The following is an 18,268-nucleotide window of genomic DNA, read 5'->3' as shown; positions in this document are numbered from 1 at the left end:
AAATGGCAAAGACTAATATTTGTCACTTTTAAAATGAAGTGACAGTATGTGCTCCCAAAACTAATGACCTGGCAGCTAGTTAGCACTGGCACGTATTGATTAAAATAATTCTTTATGCTTTCCCTCTTCTCCCTTATCAGTAGGTTCTACAGCTTTATTTCAGGAAGGAAAAGAGACTACTGTTCTCTAACAATAATAGCAACTCAGACCTTTGCCGTGCTTCAGTGTATACAAAGTTTATTTTACCTTTTCAATAACCTATGAATTGGTAGGTATTATTATCTCTATTTTACAAATGAGAAAACCAAGGCACAGAGAGGTTATGTACTTATCCAGGGTTCATATAATTATCTAGAGTCATAGCCAGGATCCTAACCCAGGTCTGTTCTTGATTGGTGAGACTTTGCCATACATAGGCATCCCCATACCATGCAATTGGGTCATATTCCTGACATGTTATTGTTCTCCCCCCTCCACCAACCTGACATTCCAGTTTCTTGTCGTGGGGCAATGGCTTCTTTAGTGGCGACCATTCAGTATATCTAGGTGTCTCTGGACCCAACATGATCACTCTGGCCATTTTCCATCAAATTTACTTGCTGTCTGTATTCTATTCTCCTCCCTCTTCCTTTGACTTTCCCCTGGCCCCAAACTCCTTTCTTTTGGGGGGAACAATAATCAAATCAACCCTGCCCAGAAAGGACATGCCAATCAATTGCCACAGGACTCCATTCACTATTTCTCTGACTTCTTGGACCAAATCACAACCTTTGTCCACCACTCCTCTGTATGTGTTGTCTTCCTCTATTAGAAGGTAGCCCCTTGAGGCTAGAGACTACCTTACTTTTTGTCTTTGTTTCCCCAGTTCCTGGCACATAGTAAGCACTTAATAAGTGCTACTCGTTCGTTCATTCATTCATTCATTCATTGTTCTGATTTGGAAACCAGTAAACTTTCCACTATACTACATTGCCTGGAGATAAATAGGGATTTGGGGTACGAAGAGAAGAAAAATAGAACATAGAAAACCATTGGAGAGTTGTTTGGTGTAAGGACAAGCTCATAACTTGATTGTTATCTCAAGGGTACCCAACTTTGCAGTTGAGAAGTAGAGGGTATTCTGTTTTGATCCAAAGAGAAGAAGGCATCATTCTTTCAAAAGAGAAACTGCATTGCTGGATACAACAAACCGTTGTTTTAAGGAAATTTATTTTTTAGAATGTAAGTGAAGCCATTTTCATACCTTTTCACAATATTTGGTTGGGGAATATCATGCATAGGGAGATGTGATTGAGGTAAAGTGTCCTAAAAGCATTTGACACTCAATATGCCTAAAACTGTGCTCATTCTCAACCAAGCTGACTATCAATTCCAAACTGGCCATTTCTACATATAGCAGGACAGTTTGCAGTCACCCATAACTGAAATCTTGGAGTTGTCCAAAAAACCTTTTGTTTTTATTCTTTTTTAAAAAAATAATAAAATTATTTTATTATTTTCTAGTTACATGTAGAGATCATTTTCAACATTTGTTTTCATAAGATTTCTAGTTCCAAATTTTTCTCCCTCCCTCCTTTCCTTCCCTCCTCCCCAAGACAGGAAGCAATCCCATATAGGTTATATATGTACAATTTTTTGTTTTTATTCTTAAAAAAACAAGTGTACATAGTAGGTCAGGTGTGGTAGCATATATTTGTAATCACTGCTATGAGGATGGTTGGAGCTGATGGATCCCTTGAGTTCAGGAATTCTGGGATGTAGTACACCTAAAAATGCATGAGTGTCCACACTAAAAGTTGCACCAAAATGGTGAGGCCTTGAGAGCAAGAAGGCCACAAAACTGTGTAAGGAGGGGTGAACCTGCTCAGGTTAGAAACTGAGCAGCTCCTATGTGACCCTGAGCAAATCACTTAACCCTCATTGCCCTTCAAAAAAACAAACTAAAACAAAACAAAACAAAACAAATTGAGCAGGTCAAAACTGTGTTGCTGATCAGTGGTGCCTGGTGCCTTGGGCTCATGAGTGGTCATTGCATTTCTTTGATTTTTTGTTGTTTTTTGGTGAGGCAATTGGGGTTAAGTGACTTGCCCAGGGTCACACAGCTAGTAAGTGTTAAGTGTCTGAGTCTGGATTTGAACTCAGGTCCTCCTGACTCCAGGGCCGGTGCTCTATCCATTGCACCACCTAGCTGCCCTGGCCATTGCATTTCTAAAGCCTGGATGAGACAAGGAGACCCAGGCTCAAAAAAAGTGAACATTGATTTGAGCAATGATATTTTCATAAAATTATGATTTAATGATTTTTAGACACATCATAGTTCTGGCCAATGTTTTCACAACAGACCCTGATTAGCCTTCCCTGATCTGAGCTCATCCTTTCCTGGATGTTTCTGCCTACCCACCGGAAATTGCTCCTTGTGTTTAACTGTGTTTCTACTTATTGGATGCACATAGATTCCATTTTGTACTATGGACATATATGTATACAGCATAGTTTCCTACTTGACTATGCTCCTAGAGAATATGGCCTCTTTTATTAATGTTAACATTAATTAATTGTGCAAACATCGCATCCTTCCTTCTATGTAACACACACAAATATACATAGACCTATGTACATATGCATATATGTAAGTATATATGTACACACAAAACATGCATATACATATGTATACAACATCCATATTTATACATAGACACATGCTTTTTTAATGGATTCTTATGCTCTCATTAATCATACCCTCTCTGGCCTATTCCTTTGTGTCATGACACTGTCCCCATAGCCTTTTTGTTATTCAAGTTAATGGTCTGCAAACTGTACACAGGCCTCTTTGTTGCAGCAGGACATATAAAATATTACTAGTAGCCATCCTGAAAACAATTATCATTTCAGTCTGTAACACAAGATTCCAGCTCAAGGGTAAGAAAGTCACCCATGAAGATTCTAGAATCTTATTTATTTTTGTAATTCCTATAACATCCAACACAGTATACTGCATTTTGTTGTTCAGTAGCTTTTTCAGTCCTGACTGACTCTTCATGACCCCATTTGGGGTATTCTTGGCAAAGATCCTAAAGTTGTTTGCCAGCTCCTTCTCTAGCAATATACTATACAGTGTAGGCATTTAATGAATGTTTGTTGAGTGAACCTAATTTTGTTCTATATATCCATTTAGAAACCTCCCTCTTCTTTGTTCTGGCCTATGCCAGTTGCCACAACTAAGCTCCAAAGATTGATTTTTCATTTGGAGTTAAGGCCCTAGACTCACCCCCTGGAGATTGGGTCTCGACCTGAGGAGTCTTTTAGATCATGGGAGCAGCCTATGCAGTTTTAGCCTGCATAAAGTGCCACAAACTGCTGCTTTTCAAAGTACTATTAAAAATATATGCTTGGAGAGATGACAATGTTATTTAACCTCACTCTTACATAAGTAAAAATTTGCCTTACTGTTGTTTGAATTGGATGAAGATTCAGTCTTGTACACCAGTGGAATTTTTGTGGTTTAGATGATGTCAGCTGAAAGGAAAATCCATCCCCCCCCCCCCCCCCCCCGCTAATATAGAATAGTTCCAAAATGTAGAAGTTAGAATTTTCAAATAAAGATGGCTATTTTAGTCATTTATCCTGGGCTAAATTCATTTTCCTACGTTTCCATTAAAGCACTGTCAAATTCTCCACGTCCCTCTGAGGCATTATGCAGGTGTTATGAAATGATAACTTGGGGATCCACCAAGGCCTTAGAAACAGGACTATCAAGATTCCCGGGTATAAAGCAAATTTGCAAGATAACCCAGATTTGGGAATGTCTGAACACTACATACTTTTTTCTCCCATTTTTTTATAAAGCCAAAAGTATTTGGAAATTTGTTTGAGAAAAGGTATCTATTGAGGCAACCCAAAATATAGCCTGGTTAATCTCTCCCAAATATCCAAATCCAAAGCACTGATGTAATAGAGAAACTTTCTTCTTGGGGCTCCTGGGGTAAAAGAAACTAGAAGCTACTACTGATGAAAATTACTAAGATGAAAATATTTGGCTTAATTCGTAGAGCTAGTCTGGTGCCATAAAAATTTTTGCTGGGTAGAAAGGGTTTTTTTTTTAAAATGATATTTATTTTATTTTTAATTTATGAAATAAAACAAGCATTTCCATAACATACTAAATTTTTTTAAGAAAGATGATTGCGGGGCAGCTAGGTGTCATAGTGGATAAAGCACCGGCCCTGGATTCAGGAGTACCTGAGTTCAAATGCGGCCTCAGAAACTTGACACTTACTAGCTGTGTGACCCTGGGCAAGTCACTTAACCCCCATTGCCCCGCAAAAAAAAAAAAAAAAAAAAAAGAAAGAAAGAAAGAAAGATGATTGCACATGAAACTGCAGATAGAAAGATAGAAGGCCCAGATTATAGCCCTTTGCTATGTGTCCTTGGGTATATCACTCATATTTCTTCAGTTTCCTCTTCTGTAAAATGAAGAGACTAGACTAGTTCAAAGGTAATTAACATGATGTTTAAAATTTCTTTCTTTTTTTAACTTTGACAATTGTATTTCAATATAATTTTTTCTTTATAATCTTACGTGTTTTATTTTATACATTTAAAGACATGATTTTGAGCAGGGGTTCACAATCTTCACCAGATGAACTACCAAAGGGGTCCATGACACAAAATAAGGTTAAGAATCTTTGAACAATGGGGGCAGCTAGGTGGCACAGTGGATTAAAGCACTGGCCCTGGATTCAGGTGGACCTGAGTTCAAATCCGACCTTAGACACTTGACACTTACTAGCTGTGTGATCCTAGGCAAGTCACTTAAGCCTCATTGCTCCACCAAAAAAAAAAAAAAAAAGGAATCCTTGAACAAGATATCTTTCTTTTCAGCTATAAACATCTATGATCATGATAGACTAGAAACTATTCGAAGGCAAGAGCCCTGTTGATTTTCATCTTTGTAAGACTAACACTTAGTATTTTGCCTAAATAGTAAACTGTAAAGCTTTCTTGAATTGGGTTCCATGGATAAATGAGTTTGATTTAAAAAAAAACAACAACTTGTATTGAAGAACTGATCACCAATAAGAATTTTGTTCTAAATATATTTTCTTCTGTTTTATTACAAACTAGAAAGGTTTAAAGGATATGAGTGTAAATGTGGACTTTGTTGAACTTTATAAAGATGCATTTTTCCCCTTGGGATGTTATTACAACAAGATTGGCTATACAGGAGAAATGAAGGATGGATGACTATATGTTCCACTGGTATCCATGTCATATCATGACATCTAGAGAAAGGCCCTCAAGATGTTGGGTACATCCTCTGTGGAGGATATTAATGAAGATGGATTTGGCCCAGGTTGAGTAGGATGCATTGTGCAGCAAAGAATATACTTATTTTCTTGCAAAGTACCCATGAGATTGATTATTACAACAAAAATAATAGCCAACATCTATATTGTACCTTATACCTGAGAAATAATTTTCTTCACAATAGCCCAGCAAAGTAAGTACCACCACCACCACCACCACCATCATCATCATACATTGTTCTTGACTTTGCTTCAAATTTTTCCCCCAGTTACTATTGCTAACTGTATTCCCCTCCATCCTATTCACTCCCCATGATATTTGCTCCCTTTTCTATCTTCTTTTACCCTAAACATCCTCAAAAGTGTTTTGTTTCCAATTGTCTCTCCCCGAATCTGCCTTCCCTTCTTTCACTATACCAATTTTTGAGGGAGCTTAGTTAAGGCACAAGCTTAACAATAGAGGCATGAACATCTAGCAGAAATAGATGTTGTACTTCATGAATCTGGTTTACCCAGCATACACTGAGAACTTAAGTCACTGAATACTGCTTCAGCTGGGAGGATATAAAGGTTTTTTTGTCTAAAAGAGGCCAAATGAGTTTTGACTCCATTTCCTTGTCTTGGCACTTGGCTTATAAAAACTTGTGTACTTTTGACTGCTTTCTTGAAACAGATAAACTGCTCCATCCTGACTTCTAGATTTTGTGTATTAAGAGTATGAGGTTCTTAACTAATTAAATAATCCCATACCCCACAATTCCTGTATTCTAGCCCAGAATCTACTTAGACTTTCTTAGTCTTGAATTGTCATGATGATTCTATTATTCCTTAACTTTGCATGGTTCAAGATAGATCAGAGAAAGAACTACTAGGAGACAAAGGGCCCAGGAGAAGAAAACTTGTTAACAAAGTGCTATTGGATTGCTGGGAAAGCACTTCATTAATAACTTTTCTGGATAAGGATTGGGTGGTTTTTGATATAGAATAATTTTGATGTAGAATAATTTGATGTAGGATAATTTTTGATGTAGAAATTGGGGAGTTATCCCTGGACCTCAGTAAAAAATGACTGGGATAGCTAGGTGGCACAGAGGATAGAATGCCAGGCCTAGGGTCAAGAAGACTCATCTTCCTGAGTTCAAATCTGACCTCAGACACTTACTAACTGTGTGTCCCTGAGCAAGTCACATAACCCTGTTTACCTCATCTTTAAAATGAGTTGGAGAAGGAAATGGCCAAACAGTCTAGTATCTTTGCCAAGAACACCCAAGATGAGGTTGTGAAGAGTCAGACATGACTGAAACAACTAAACAAATAATGAAAAAGAAATGATTGAGTCCCTAAACAGGGATGTATATGATGGAAGATTTACCTGCTCTGGGGATAAAATATATCCGACTTAAAATTGAGACTACATAAAGAGACGTAAGCTGGATTTAGTACTTATGCTGTGTACCTATAAGGTAGAGCTACCTATATTTAATTTTCATCTGATAACAAAGTAGCTTCATATGACTATTAGCTGGCTGGGCATGAAATAAGAGGAATATACACTAAGATATTCACTCTAAGATTAAACTATATAGAGGAAAAAACCCACCCTCAGTTCTTTGAATGGTGATAGCAGGTTACTAAAAGTAATAATAATAGAAACTAGGATCTATATCATACTTTACATACATTATTTCATTTGATCCACAAAACAACTTTGTAAGGAAGGGTCATTAGCCCCATTCTACAGGCAAGGAAACTATAACTGATAGAGGCTATGTGCTCAGGGTCACCAGCTAGTAAGTGTCCAAAGCATGACTCAAACTCAGAACATGTAGATTCCAACTCCAGCACTCTATCCACTGAGCTCCCTAGGAGCCTACAACAAAGGTGAATATCAGATATAATCTGATGTGGCTATGGTAGACAACATCACAAATTCATTATAATAGAAATCTTTCATGTCTGAGCTTTCTCAGAATGCCTGCCTTCAGTCAGTCAGAGAGGGAAGGTATTGTTTCAAACTGAAACCCTGTTTATTCTTTCATGGTAGAAATCAGGAAGTACTGAAGCCTACAATAATGGAAAGATACTTGTTTGAGCTTCATAAAACCTCCTCTTAGAATGATTTGCTTTCTTGGGGGGAAAATTTCAGTTTTGTATTGAATTTAGCAGCTTTTCTTAGGCTATTTGAAAACAACAAACAAAACAACATTTAGCAACTGCTACATTCAGCAAATTTACTCAGGAAAACTGTGCTTTTTGGCAAGCACAAAACCTCCCATCAGCCCAGTGTAAAGGCCAATGTTATCACCATTTTCTAAAAGGCAGAATCAATGAAGAAAGATGAAATAAATCAAGTGGAAGTTTCCACAGAAACACATCATTAAAGAAGAGCTTATAGCTAAAGAATTTGGGTTCCCATTGATGTTTGTCTGGTGAGTGTCTTACTTTGTAAACTTTGGGGCTACTTAGCCAATAACACACAGTCAGGGCACTGGGCAAGTGCCTTATTATATCATCTACCTCCTCCATATCAGGAAGTATCAACCCTAAGATATCTTAACACCATCATAAATGACACAGGTAACTTCAGTCATTGTCGACGCTTTACTCTCTATTGTCAGTGACAATTTGTCACTTGATTCTGAGATCGGGAAAGCTACTTCAACCATGGCTAAGCTTGCAAAGCATGTCTGGGGAAACAGTAAACTGACAAGATGAACCAAATTTGCTGTCTATAGAGCATGCGTCCTGAGTACCTTACTGTATGGCAACAAAACATGGACTACATACACTATACAAGAGAAGAAGCTTAACAGCTTCCACATGCACTGCCTTCGGCGCATCCTTGGCATATCTTGGTCAGATAGGATCACCAACACAGAAGTGCTCCAACTCATGCAACTTCTGAGCATCAACACACTATTGAAACAAAGATGGCTGTGCTGGCTCAGTCATGTACACCACATGCAAGATGGGCACATTCCTAAAGACCTGCTCTATGACCAGTTAGCCTCAGGCCAAAGACCTGCTGGACACCCCCAGCTTCACTACAGAGATGTATGCAAGCAAGACTTGAGGGCTCTGGGAACAGACACCAGCAGCTGGGAGGAGATGGCCAAGGACCTCAGCCGATGGAGTTCAGTACTCAGGAGCAGCTTGCGCGCAGCTGAGATGGGCCTTCGAGCTCGGGAGGAAGAAAAACGAATGAGACACAGAAACCAACGGGCAACAGAGAGCACAGTTTTCAGATGTCCTCGTTGTGGCAGGAGCTGTGGCTCCCGTATGGGACTGCACAGCCACACTGTGGCCTGTGGCTCTTCAAGGTGCTGATCCATGGTCGCCCGAGACTGGTGGAAGCCTACTACTACTACTACTACTTTTTTGTTGCACGGGAGGACTTTATTTAGCAAAGAAAAGCCAAGTTGAGCAGGTAGTGATAGAAATGGGAAAAAAGGAGCAGCATCAAAACATTTTTAGAAATGTACAGAAGAAAACAAAAAGTAGTACAGAAGCGGCTCATAGAAAATAGAAAAATTTTGTGACTGCTTTGTTAAATGCAATACATGTTTGTGAAAAGCACACATCAATAGGTCATAGTTTCTTAAGAAAGCTTCTTTCTAGATATTTGCATATTGAAATGTTTGTGTTTCCTGATGATTGCTAAATTCATAATAAAAAAATGAGCAATTTAAAAATCATGCCCCCCTAGGCTTCAAAGAATCCCTATATCCACCCTCAGTGGGTCTTTATCTTCTCTAGTTGTTCCCCTTGCTGCTGACTCTAGCACATTGCCCTGCACATAATAGTTACCTAAGAAATACAGATTGATTGATTAATCACAGTATCAGAAGAAAAAACACAACCTCTGTGGACTTATTGGAAGTCAACTCTAATCAATGACTACCAAACCCAATTAAATTTATTAGCCCAAGACTAAGCACCAAATTATTCCATTCTCAAATAGATATGCACAGATAATTAATCAACAAGCATTTCTTAAATTTCAGGTATGTTCCAGGAGCTGTCCTGGGTGCTAGGGTCACAAGGACAAAAATGAAAGAAGTAGGAAACTGCCAAAGAAGTATTACTCTCTCCTGGATATGAAGGACTAGACCCATTCCTTGCCATCCACTCCCTTCAAAACCCAAGATACTGATCCAGAAGGAAGCACAAAGAGTTAACACAAGAGGAAGGGGGCCTATTTACCAGATGTTACAGGGTAGGGTTCCATGGTAGGAAATATGTAGCCACAACCTCCCTGGTGGTACTCCTCTCAGAGGCACAACTCTGCACTCACCTTCCTATGAGTTGGAACCTGGACATATTTTTTTTTGCACTAGAAAATAAATGGAGGGCACCTAGGTGGCAGAGTGGATAGGGCACTGGCCCTGCATTCAGGAGGACCTGAGTTCAGGTCCGGCCTCAGACACCTGACACTTACTAAATGTGTGACCCTGGGCAAGTCACTTAATCCTCATTGCCCCTCAAAAAGCCCAAATAAATAAACAAATAAACATACAAACAAATTTAAAAATAAATGTTTGAATGAATAAATGAATAAATAAATAAGTGAATAAACAAATAGATACATAGAGATAGATAAAAGAAAAGAAAAGAATTGGACTTAAAATTGCTATGCTGTGCTGCCATCTCCAGCTGTGGGTGTGAACTGTGTCATTAGAGATATCAGTGTAAAGAAACACATTTTAATTCCTGGGAATGGCTGATACTTTTTAGAAAATAAATTCTTGACTAGGATATGGCAGTGGCAGGACCTATCTTACACAGAATGAACTGATTAGATAAAAGGAGCAGTGGATTAGAGTATTCTATCAATAAGATATACTTATGTGATTAAATCCATGAAAAAAAATGAAACATGGTGGAGAGCATTTGGAAGAGGAAGAATGGCGGGGTATATTGCAGACCATTTGGCAAGAAGGAAGAAACAAATGAACTTCTGAATCAGATAACAAAACTGGCACAAAGCCATATTGATGGGAGACCTCAACCATATAGGCATCTGTTGGACATCTCTCTTTGCTAAAAGCATTCTGGACTTGCTACTATAATATTATTATTCTTCAAAAAGCTGGAGGAAATAATAAGTGGAGTTAATACTAACCAATAAGGAGGAAGTGATTAAGTAGAAATGAGAAATTTAGGGGAAATAACCATACCACCCTATGATCGATAAGGAAGAAAAGGGGTACAGCCTGATGTACATCATAGATTTGGGGAAAGAATATTTCAAAGATATGAAAAAAGGATAGGTAGGATCCCTTAGGCCAAGAAGCAGTAGGGAAAGGCATTTCAAGAGGATAACATGCTCTCACACACACAAAAATAAATAAAATAATGAGACATTAGGTAGTTATGCAGTATATTGAATAATTTTGGACTTGGGAGTGAGCAAGACCTGAGTTTGAATCTTGCCTCAGACACTTAGCTGTGTGATCTTGAGCAAGTCACTTAACTTTTCTTACCCTCACTTTCCATATCCATAAAATAGGGATAATAAATAGCACCTATCACATAGCATTGTAAAGATCAAATGATAAAACACATATAAAGTACTTTGCAAAGCTTTAAAACACTATATTAATAGTGGATATTATTGTTGTTAATAATAATACATTATTTCCATGAAGAAAGAAGTGGGCTACATTATAGAAAGATCAATTCAGCTGTACAGTGAAATCACTGCTCTGTTCAAATTTTTAAGACATTTACAGTAAAGGATACCAAGGACAGGCAACTCAGAAAAAATACTCAAAAAACACAGTTCTTTAAAAATATTCCTAGAAACATGAAAGTCTAGAAGGAACTGAGACTTGCAATGAAAGCTAAGGACAACAAAAGGGAATTTTTAAAAGAAGCAGTGTTACAGGAATGGTGAAGAACAAAGAAGGGGGTGGATAGGATGACAATAATGGATGAAAGAGAGAGAGAAGAACAATTCAGCTGTTATTATACTCCTGTTTTCTCTACCAAGAATAATAATTTTCAGAGAGGGAAGGAGAGAACAGAAATATTTAACAGATAATTCAAAAAAGCAACAACAAGAGAAATCAGGTTTCCAGAGATCACCTTGTTGTTCTCAAGGAGTTTGATTTTCTTGGCTTAGATGAAGCATATGGAAGAGTCCTGAAAGAACTGATAGATGTGATTCCTGGAACATTGCTGGTGTTATTTGAATATTGTGGGAAAATGGGAAAGGTGTCACCACAGTAAGAATAGACAAATGTTGGCAAAATTATTGAGATGGGTGAGAAGATGAATCTTGTGAACACACAAATGTGCTTACCCTTGGTTCCTAGGAAAATTCTAGAATGCATAACTAAAGGGATGGTCTGTGAGCACTTAGAAAAGAAAATGACTATCCCTATGTTCAGCCTAAGTTAATTTGCTTTTTTTTTTTAACCTGGTCACCATAGACAATATAAACCTGAAATTTCAGCAAAGAATTAGATTAAAGAATTTTCATTATAATCTTATGATGGAGGAATGTAGGCAAGGTGATGGTATCATTAGATATTAAAATGGTAGAAGCATTAACTCTAAAGAGTAATTAATAGGTGGAATCAATGGCAATCAGTCACAACAATGTAAGACAACGTTTTTTTTAATAACATAAAGCTAACCTGTTGGATGACAAAACCAATTTCCAAAGAATTTTGACTGATAATCATGTCAGGAAGCAGACACAGGGACCTCAGGCAAATATTAGGCAAAGGTCTAATATTGCTCTGATTAGGCCTCAGATATCAGAAGAACACCAGAAAGACCAGGACCTCAAACATTTCACCTGACATAGTCAAGAACACGATAGAAATGTGTGATATCTTTTGGTGTGCCTCATGTCCTGACATCTTGGTATTTAAGTACTATGCCAAAGCTGTTACTTGGTGATGAAAACTGTAACTTGAATTCACTTTTAGCAATACCCTCAGCTCTTGGATGTCATTGCCTTCAGTCAAACACGAGGCACTGAAAAGTAGAGACTCTAACCAACTGGACTTATCCTAGGCCCATAACTATCAAATTTATACGTAGTAGTAGTAGTAGTAGTAGTAGTAGACTTCCACCAGTCTCGGGCGACCATGGATCAGCGCCTTGAAGAGCCACAGGCCACAGTGTGGCTGTGCAGTCCCATACGGGAGCCACAGCTCCTGCCACAACGAGGACATCTGAAAACTGTGCTCTCTGTTGCCCATTGGTTCCTGTGTCTCATTCGTTTTTCTTCCTCCGGAGCTCGAAGGCCCATCTCAGCTGCGCGCAAGCTGCTCCTGAGTACTGAACTCCATCGGCTGAGGTCCTTGGCCATCTCCTCCCAGCTGCTGGTGTCTATTCCCAGAGCCCTCAAGTCTTGCTTGCATACATCTCTGTAGCAAAGCTGGGGGGTGTCCAGCAGGTCTTTGGCCTGAGGCTAACTGGCCATAGAGCAGGTCTTTAGGAATGTACCTATTTATTGCTCTCCTTATCCCATTGATTCAGAATCCTTACCTCCTGGGGACAGATCATTGCCTTTTCTCATACATCTCTACATAATGCTATCCCCATCCATTTCAACCCTAATACTTCTAAGACCCTTTCTTCTTCTGCCCTCTTTACCCATTATGCTCCCTAAAACACCATCCCATCATTATCAACAAACACACTTCTTTATATTTGAACCTGGTGATTCTCAGCTGAATGTGACCTCTAGCATGAAGATGTCAAATTAGGATGAAGATGCATCCCTGGATGTCTGCATAAATTGTATACTGTTTAAAAGGGGGAGGGGAGTAGGTGGAGCTATGAACACTGCCACACAAATTTATTTTTAAAGAGATCAGTGTGGGCAGATTCCAAACCTGCTTGGAAAATCTGACAATTGAAAATGATGACTAAGGAAGGTTTCATAAAAGTATATAAATAACTGCAAGGATACCTCTAGACTAGTCAATCTTTGGCCTCCTCAAGGGTTTCTCGTGATAGGAGAAAGAAGATCTTAAAAAAAAAAACATGCTAGCTGTGTGACCCTGGGCAAATCACTTAACCCCCATTGCCCTGCAAAAACACCCCCCAAAACAAAACAAAAAACCATGAGGAAATACTTTCATAGGATCCTGAGGACCTTAGAGAACCAACATTTTTAATTTACAGATGAGGAAACTGAGGTCCAGAGAGATTAAATGATCTGCCCATACAAGGAGTAAATGGCAAAACTGGCAACTGAACCTAGATCTTCTAATTCCAAATCTCATGTACCATGCTAGTTCTCAAGCAGAGAGTATATACAAGTATAGCAGAAAAGACTTGGAGCTAGAAGACCAGAATTCAAATCTAAGCTCTGAAGACTTACTGGTCACATGACTCTGGATAAATCCTTTTACCTCTTTAAATCTCAGTTTGCTTATATGTGAAATGAGGATAATAAACCTTGTGACATCTGCCTGATAGGGTTGTTTTAAGGTAAGTAGTTTGCAAACTTTAAAGTGTGTTATTAGAATGATTTCATACAGAATAGGTTACCCTAGTCCTGGAAAAAAAAAAAAAACCCTTTTACTATTTTCCTAAAACAACAACAACAACAGGACATACAGGCTTAAAATTCATTCTAAAATACAGTACTGAGTGAATTAAGATTCGTCAGAATTCCTATTCTCAAAAGCTCCTCTGTTCTTCCATATGAAACAACAGAAACTTTCGCCTGCTTTTTGTTGTTGTTCTGTTTTGTCTGACCCTTCATGACCCCATTTGGGATTTTCTTAGCTAAGATACCAGAATGCTTTGCCATTTCCTTCTTTAGCTCGTTTTACAGATGAGGAAAACAAGGCAAACACGGTGAATTGACTTGCCCAGGATCCCACAGCCAGTAAATGTCTGAGGCCAGATTTGAATTCAGGAAGATCAGTCTTCCTGACTCCAGGTCACCACTGCTAACTAGTAATCATATAGCCTGGCACAAATTCAGGTGTGTGTGTGTGTGTGTGTGAGAGAGAGAGAGAGAGAGACTGAGACTCAGAGACAGAGAGGAACAGGGCGGGAATAGAAAGCAATGATTAGTGTTCACCAAAGGTAGATGAAGTCCTGCCTAGGGAAAGTCCATCACCTATCACCTGCCACCTGTCAGATGATGATGTCCGTGTGTGTGTGTGTGTGTGTGTGTGTGTGTGTGTGTGTGTGTGTGTGTGTGTGTTTGGGGGAAGAGCAAACATAAATCATGATAGTAGAGGATGAGTGTAACTTGATCTTGGGAGAGGGTGGTAGCTCAGCATTTAGTGAGGTGTGAAGGATGATAGTGACTGAACTAGAAGGCTGATAGAAAACTACAAGTCATGAGAATGGTGGGCAGCGCTCTCATTCCCTGCTGGTGCTCTGAAAAAGCCCCAGTTACCCAAGGCTTAGAAGCAATTATGTCTGCAACTAACTTAATACCTCCCACCTTCACTGAGATGATTCTAAGAAATGACTACTATTGTGCCTGACAGCGTTCTAGGCACCAGGGATACAAAGAAAAAAAGCGAGACAATCAGAGGATCATGGACTTAGAGGGATTTGAACTCAGGAACATGAGTCTTCCTGACTCCAGGCCTGACACTCTATCCCCTGCACCATTTAGCTTCCCCAATCTTTTGCTAGAGATTGCTAAAATTACACTTTTTTGCTTTCAATTCCTTATTTAAAAAAAAAAAACATTAATTCTGACAATATGCACTTTTCCTAACACTATAACCATGAAACAATCCATAAAATTCAGGGGAGAGGAGACATGACTCTGAAAGGACAAGGAGGGGCAGTGATGTCAGAAGAACCCTGAGGTAAAAAAAGGGAAAAGGGCAATCTGCCATCTCTAATCTCCCTTTCGCCTCTGTGGTTGACCTGTTCCCTGATGAAAATTTCTAGTCTGGGGTGAGTCCTGCCTACAGTCAGAGCCAGCTCAGCAGGGCCTGTTGTGTCTCTCCACTGAGCTCTGCTGCTCTACTCTGCACTGCCAGAGGCATGGATTGTGGGGATGGGAGTGGGGAGGGAGGGACGGATAAATGGTAACTTGGCCACACAAGTACGTCTCTCATTTTTTTCTTTACTGTACATAGCCTCAGAGATGTGTGGTTACCAAATGAAAGTGAAAATGAGGTTACTAATAAAATCATATTTGAAGTCCCAAAAATTCATGGGTGAAATGTTGAGAATTGACTGTGTGTGTACATACATATATTGCATTATATACACAAACATATACAGAAATACACACATGCACGTTATCCTCTAGTGGAGAAAAATTATCATATATCTGTAGGGTAAAGAAGAATAAGTCTAATCCTTTTGTTCACAACAATCCTTTAAATATTTGAAAATAGTAACCATGCCCTAAATCTTTTGTAGGGTAAATACTTCTAATTTAAGTCATGGTTTCAAGTATCCTTGACAGCCTAGTCCTCTTCCTCTGAATATACACTTGTCAATGTCCTTTCTTAAAATATGCCACCCAGAATTGAATACCACCCACTAGATGTGGTCTTGTTAAGACCATGTGATTATCACCCCTTGTTCTCTACACTAGACTTTTGTCTACATCTTTGCATACCTACATATATAAAATATCATATATCTTAGATAATTTTCCCTACTAGGGGATAATATATCATGCCAAATATATAAGTAACTTCATTCTTAGCAAAAGAATAGGTACAATTCAACATTCTATGCTTTGGATGGGAAACAAGTTTCTTATAATCAGTCATTGTAAATAATTCAAATTATTTAGGAAGTATTTGACAACTGATGAATGAGAGCATTTTTTTTTTTATTGTTTGAGATAATAGCATAGTGACTTTTGGATTTCCAAAAATATACTACCACTATCTGTTTAACTCATGCTATTTAGGTCATTTGCTTCAAAAAAAAGCTCATTGCATTGGGCATCCTTGATGAATACCCATAGCACATATTTCCTTGTATTCTCTGGGTGGATAATAATAGAGTAGCAGTCTTACAATGCACTTACATTAAATTCAGTCACAATGAAACATTACAGAGAGTCATGGGATGGATATGCTGTATATTCCAAATGTTGAGCCTATGTCTCTCCCAAATGCCTAGGTCATGACATTTGTGTATTCATTTTTGGCCATATACTGGGACCCAGGGAAGCCTAACCTTCCAATTAGTCACATAAGAATCTTTATTGTTTTGATCAATAATCAATCAATCCATCAATCCAGCAAAACAATTTTATTAACTACCAGTTATTTGGTAGGTCCTGCGGATACATAGGCAAAAGCAAGACAGTTTCTGTCCTCAGGGATCTTACGTTTCTACTTTTATTCCTCTGGGGTCTAGACATCACATTCAGATAGGGGCTGAATAGCTTCTTATAATTGTTTGATGATTGCAATTGTGATGATGAGTCATTTTAAAATCAGAAACCCTAGATCCCAAGTGAATGCTCCTGAATTGTTTGAAGAAAGCAGATAGAAACAGGGTATCCTAAGATGAATTCTCTCAACAATATCCTTGATAATTCAATTCAACAAGAATTTATTAAGTGCCTACGATATGCCAGGTACTGTACCACATAAGCATTTGTCTAGTCTCTGCTTGAATACCATTAGCAATGGGGAGCTCACTACTTATTTAGGCAGCCCTGATCATTGCTAAGAACTCTAATTTTTAGGAAGAGTTTCCTTAAATTCTATCAACCAATATACATTTATTGAAGTGAAATTAGCCTCTCCATTTTCTAGACATTGTTCTTGGTTCTCTTAGGTAGTAGAATAAGTCTAATATTGTTTGTGACAATCCTTTAGATATTTGAATATAGTAACCATGCCCTAAGTCTTTTCTAAGGTAAATAGTTCCAGTTTAAGTCATGGACCCTTGACAGCCTAGTTGTTGTTATCATCATCATAATCATCACCATGATTATTTTCTACTACTTCTCTTCCTCCTTTCATTTCTTTTATTTTTAATTTATGAAACAAAACAAACATTTCCTTAATATAGTCCAACAAAAGAGACGATTGCATATGAAACTGCAAATCTACTATGCACAACTTACTATTCTTTTCAAATATACAACAAAATTATGATGTCAATTTCTCCCCCCCACTTTTGTCTTCCTCCCTGCCCCTGCCCTAGATATATTCCTCTATATGTACACTTGTCAGTGTCCTTACTACAATGTAACACCCAGAACTGAACACAACCCATTAGATATATTCTCATTAAGGCCAAAATGTAGTTATTACCTCCCTTGCTCTGAACACTATCAAGCAATAGAATTCAGGAGGTCAACACATATAGTTAACAGATAGTCAGAAACCTCTGGAAGGAATGCACTTTAGCTAAAAACAGGGACTCCCTATATATCTATCAATCAATCAATCAACCAGCATGTATTATCTCATAGAATCATGGAATTTCAGATTTCAAAAGAATCTCAGTGGCCATCTAGACCAGAGCTTCTTAAACTTTTTCCACTTAAAACCCCTTTGAGCTTAAGCAATGTTTATATGGCCCTGGATATATAGGTATATAAACCAGGTATGTATGTATGTATGTATGTATGTATGTATATACATACATACATGTATATGTGTATTATGTATACACACATATATACACACACACACACACATATATATATAATATCTATCCAACAACTATCTATCTATCTATCTATTTCCTTTTACTCTTGCCAAATTTTTCATAACCCCCACATTCAGTTACATGACCCCATATGGGGTTGCAATCCACAGTTTAAGAAGCTAGGATCTAGACAAACCAAAAATTATATTTTGTCTCCCATAGGGAGATCTTTTACCTCCATAGTAGTCATCACTCCCCATTCCTTAGCTTCCCTTAGCTAAACATAGCCCATGTTCTTCTCTATAGTTAATAGGGATGAAGCTGGAGCATGGAAGGAAATAGTCTAGTGCCTGATCCCTTCTCTCTCCAGAGACAATGGATCTCAGTTG

The 18,268-nt window shown here is 38.3% G+C and overlaps 1 protein-coding gene across 5 annotated transcripts in view; it reads right to left on the bottom strand.

The window, feature by feature from the left end:
* The window catches only part of PHACTR1 (phosphatase and actin regulator 1), a 690,544-nt gene that overhangs the window by 342,777 nt on the left and 329,499 nt on the right, over positions 1–18,268 (bottom strand). The window lies entirely within an intron of this gene.

Source organism: Dromiciops gliroides, chromosome 1 (assembly GCF_019393635.1).
Source record: "Dromiciops gliroides isolate mDroGli1 chromosome 1, mDroGli1.pri, whole genome shotgun sequence".
NCBI classification, from domain to species: Eukaryota; Metazoa; Chordata; class Mammalia; order Microbiotheria; family Microbiotheriidae; genus Dromiciops; species Dromiciops gliroides.
Note: the sequence above shows the minus strand (reverse complement) of the source record. Positions and strands in the feature narration are given on the sequence as shown.